The sequence below is a fragment of the Nelumbo lutea genome, chromosome 5 (assembly GCF_056320005.1).
Source record: "Nelumbo lutea isolate HS-2025 chromosome 5, American lotus-T2T, whole genome shotgun sequence".
Lineage (NCBI taxonomy): Eukaryota > Viridiplantae > Streptophyta > Magnoliopsida > Proteales > Nelumbonaceae > Nelumbo > Nelumbo lutea.
Window position 1 is genome coordinate 47,340,972 of NC_142688.1, and position 5,357 is coordinate 47,346,328.

Sequence of the window (5,357 nt, forward strand, 5' to 3'; positions counted from 1 at the left end):
TTCAATCTTTCCCGGATTGAGGTTAGAGGAACCATTGAACGGGATTCAGAATAAGCCCAGTGCAAGAATTAGCTATGATGAGTCAATGGGCCTCAGCCCACTAGGTAGCACCCAAGATCTAGACATACCAAGGGGCAAGGGGCGTCAGATCCGTGGGTATCTTATATCTATATATCAATAGGAAATGGGGATACGTGGATGAATTCAGCGTTGAGAGAATGTTATCTTCATCAGCGGATTATAAAGTGAGCATGTGAGGGTGACTCCCCTTCTAACGTGTGAGGAGATTTAGCTTCTCAGAGATAATTTGCATGCTCTGCATTAGAATGCAGAAAATTTTCTGCACTCTCTCTCTCTCCTCTTTGTCTCTACCGCTCTCCCTCTCTCTCCTCCCCCTCTCATTCTCGTTATTTCTTGGTCTTGCAAAGGATTAGGGTTTCTATTTGTTCTATTCTCTTTGTAGTTTGCGTTTGGATTAGAATAGCTTTGGGGGCTTACTCTTTGGTCTTCGGTCCTCTTGCCATGGGCTTCGCTTCAATTTTGCTCGCTTGCACTAATAGCGGGTGGTTCTTGCTGTCATTTGTGCAAGCTCAAAGCGCTGTTTACAGACAACACAGTGATACTCAGTCATGACATGGTTCTCGATAATCTCAATGGTTGGCATAGACTCGATGACAACCTTTGACGCCAAGGGATGTTCACAATGCCCTACCCTGTTGATTTCAATTTGAGCCAGCTATTCGAGAAGACAGTCAAAGCCTAAACCCATCAAGAAATGTGACATGCTTACGAGCAGTAGAAGGAGTCTTGAACTAGAGCCATCATCATAGTAAAGCTCAAAGTTTCCCATTTTTCTACCACCACCTTTAGCATTGCCATGCAGGCCTCGGAGGATAATAACAGGGTTAAAAGGTAAACAATCCCTAGTGTTCCTTCAGCTGTAGTGGAACCCTAGATTCGTACTCTGGACGCCAACACCTACCAGTTGCATGTGCATATCAAGGGGTTTCAACGATTTCCCCAATAAGTCCTTCATTGCAATCAGGGCAAACAATAGTTTCTCAAGCCGAAACCCAAACAAATCTGTTGCACCTGTAGCACCAGTATGAAGATCCCGTCGAAGCCATCTATATAAGGAAACCTAGAAAAACCTTTTTTTTTTGTAGATTAGGAAGCACGAGAAAGAATTCTTATAATACACAACCCTATTTCTTTTACGACCCGTTTGATAAGTCAAGAAAAACAAAACAGAGGATTGTGCTCCACACAACCACTTCCTTAAAACACTGGACTTTGTCACTAAAATCCCATATAGAGATTTGAGAAATCAAGCTATAAGAGCTCTTAAGTTACGTCACTAATTTTCACAAGAGAAGAAAAATCCAAGATTTTCACATTGATGAACAAATTCAGGATATTAATGAAGAAAGAAACCATAAAATTGCTTGTGTATTTATGGGATTATGGATTTAGTTTAGAGGCTTTATAACAAGAATTTTATCTTATATCAAATTTTAATGTGATTTTGTGTTATTTTATTTCACAAAAATTAACAAAATAACTTGAAAATTAGTCTACGATTACAGAAGAGTTAGCACCCAGTAACTTCAATTTATTAATAAGTGAAAACTAAATTTTCCATTTTACAAAAATCAAAGAAAATATAAAATAAAGGAAGACTTCACCTAAGTTATATGTCAAATTACCTGAAAATTTAGCAAGAAAATACTTTATCTTTCACAAGCCCCTGCAACGTAGGGGCCCCTCTGCTAGTATATAGGTTATTCAAATTATGTTCAAACGTTAGTACCTCACCAATAGTGAAATTCGTAGATTCAACTTCAATTTGATAAAATATATATTGGATATCCAAATTTGATTTGATTATGACAGATTTAGAAATTCTTAAAGCCCATTACTTACCCAAAGTTTTTTCTGTTTTTGCAAGCATTTTGTTGGCAATGCTATTTGTACCCACAGCTGTGAGGGATTAAGCTGAGTCCGGCTTCAGTCAGGGCTAAGCCCATTCCAACAGAATTTACAGTCTTGCATTGAGAATATCTTTGTAATTATGTGATTTATTTCATGGGAAATATTCCCAATGCAAGATTGCAAGGGCTGCTCGATTGGGGGCGAACACCAACCTGCCCTGATAGAAGCCAAACTTGACCAAGGTACTCTTCTTTGGGAGTTTCTAGGTGATGGTTTAGTAACGAGTGAGTTGTGAGCCTTCTGACCTCTTGAACATGAAGGAATATGGTTGCCGGTTGGTGTTAGTAGCCTTTAATAGAAGTTAGGGACTCGAGTATGACCAAGGGGAGAGCAATAAGGTTGAACGGTGGGAGATAGAGGAAGGATCTGAAAACAAGCGCAGAGCAAAACGGTGAAAGCGACAAGAAGATAAAGAAATTGAAAACAAACAATGTTTACGAACTCAGAGTATAATTGGAATGAAAACAAGCACAGAGCTGACATGTTCGAATTGATGGAGCAAAGGTAATTCAGGAATCAACATCGATTCACAGACCCTACAATTATTTTTCTTTTCTAAGCTCGTAAACGAGAAAACATTTCCTGCGATCAAGGTCCAGGACAACTTAACGACTCTCCAATAATTTTTTTTAACGCGGCAGTATTTTAATCAAGGCACCGGTTGGATGTGATATTTTGTTTTTGCACCGAACACGTGTACAAAACTCACTGGTTGAATTGTTCTAAGAGCCTGAACGTAAGTAATGTTTGCTCTGTCCAGAGAGTGATGGCATCTGCTCCTCACAGACACATCGACCGTGCATTGGGAACATCTCAGAGTGTGAGGCGCCAGGAGTGAGGAGCAGATCCGGTCTCAGAGAAAAAAGTAGCTGAAGTCGTCAATTACTGGCAGTACTCGGTTGTTAATTACCATTATTACTACTTGCTCTAGTTTTAACACTTCATTTTGAATCTTCAACCTCAAAATCAAGTAGAGATTAGACAAACGAAAGTCTATTCAACTCTTTCAGAGACGAATACGGCGGTGCTATTTTTAGGAAGATTTCAGAGAAGAAAAAAGAACAATCAATTGCACAAAATTAAAGTTTAGGCTTTCATCTTCAGGATTCGGAAGTAATACAACTAAAAGAACAGAAAACAAAACAAGAAACGTAATATAATTCAGATGGGATCTTCAGACGGAAATGCAATTTGTTTGTCGCCTTACCATTGATCAGCGAGCCACCAAGTCTGCTCCAGTTATGTATACAGGACAAAGGCAGAAACAATTGCCGATCAAGTTGCCACCTGCCGGTGCACCACCAACCAAACACACTACAAAGAACGGGACGACCCTTTCTAGCACGGCCAGTGTTTGGCAGCAACAACGAAATTCGGCCGTTGAGCTATTCTCAAAACGATACGTGAAATTAAGTCGTCCGATTTCTTCTTCCCCCCAAAACCATGTGCTCCTCATTATCCGTTCATTGAAAGTTCTCTCTCTCCCTACTCTTCTGCATCGTTGAAAGAGCACATTGATTTCAATGCGAAACTTTCCAATGCGTTTGTGAAAGAAGGTCCCTCTACGACGTAGATCGATCACCAGTCGGGCGCGACTCTGTTGGGTGTTCGGCTCTTGGAGAACAAATTCCGATCTCCAGTCTCTGACATTGTTGGAGTTACTAAGATCAACTTGCCAGTGGTTATACCAGTTTTCGTCCACGTAAAGCACGGCATACAGATCCGTGTCACCGGTGAAAGACATTCCGCTGATGACGATCTTTATGCTGGATTCCTCCACCATGCTTCTTGTTGTGTCTAGCTAGGACTCTAGGTTATAATTCTCGTCGTGACTGTTGAGAAAAGGTGACGGAAGAACCCCAAATGAAGGAAAAGCGTCTAACCTGAATTCAGAGAAGACAAGGAGAATGTCTGATCTCCTTCACACAGACGGACACAGACAGAGATACAAGAAATGAACGTTTAGAAGTAGTCGTCGAGAAAATTCAAAATTCCAAGCATAAAACACCACACATGGCACACATCTAGAATATCACTTCCATTGATATATGGTGCTGTTTATTTAATTTAAAACAACTGTATGATTGGAAAGAAAATTAGAAAGCAATTCCAACACACGACTATTATTAGGGTGAGTTTGTGATGCCCTAAAACGGGTTAGGGTTGGGTGAGTTTGTGAATTTGAATCGGTCAGGGTCCGGTTTCTGGGTTGAATGGTCTGACGGTTTGAACTGAATGCATAGCTTGTTTTGACAAAAAAATAAAAAATTAAAAAAAAATGGCCAAACCATTGAATGATTTAAATGATTCAACCGATCATTTGGGTAAAATGGAACCGATGATTTGACCAGTTCCTGATTTTTCTGATTCAACCATCCGGTCTGGTCTGGTTTTAAAAACCATGGGTCTAATGGTAGCTCAGTAAGCATGTAGTAGGTTGTGACGTGGATCCTCCACAGGCCCACTCTTTTTCTTTATAAAATTTCATGGGTCCCCATTTTATTTTTTTGGGATTTTTGGACTGTAATCTTCGCCAGAAATTTTTTCTGCATCCCCCTCCTAGTCAACTAGAAGCCTTGATTCCTGAGAAAAAGTGACGGAAGAACCCTAGAAGAAGAAGAAGAAACGTATAATCTCAACTCAGAAAGGTAAAGGACAAATATACAGTAACAGACACAAGGAATACATAGAGCTAATCAGCTAATAGAAGTCATCGTCTCACCACTTTCGAACAAGTCTCGTTTGTTTGTTTATTTTTTTTTTCTTCTGCCAAGTCTGCTTTTCCAGTTTACTCAGTCTCAGCGCAGCGCAACCTACGTCTGTCTCCCACACCTACGCGTTAAGGAGAAAATTCCAAGCAAGTATGTATGTAAATATATAACACACTCATAGTCCGTCAACTTGATATTTTCATTCAAATACATGGGAGTTTGTGGTTGACATAAAATAGTTTTAGGTACAATAGGAATTGCGTATTTTAATGATCATATAACAGGCTGTGCTTAATGAACAGACAAAAGAAAATAATAAGAAGGGATGCCAATTGTTAGCTAGCCCCGTCACCCTAGTTTAATGAGAGGGGGTCATCCTGCCAACAAAACACGTTCCAACTTGAAGTTCCAACTTGAACCAAAAGAAAGAAAATCAGCAAGTTGCTTTCATAAATAATATATTATTAATACACTAATTATTAGTATATATATATTAAGATAAAATAAATATTTTAAAATATTTTGAAGTTCGGCATGTTTTTCAGCAAATAAAAAAAAAGATGGTTTACTTGCTTCTCTCCTAATATCATTCTAACTGGCGATTGTAGCCCTACATTGAGAATATCTCCCATATCATTCATAATCTTTGCAAGA

The 5,357-nt window shown here is 39.3% G+C and overlaps 1 pseudogene; it reads right to left on the bottom strand.

Moving 5' to 3' along the window:
* Positions 1-553: 553 nt before the first annotated feature.
* LOC148852193 (putative E3 ubiquitin-protein ligase RHC2A) lies at positions 554-1,127 on the bottom strand (annotated as a pseudogene).
* Between the last annotated feature and the right edge of the window lie 4,230 nt (positions 1,128-5,357).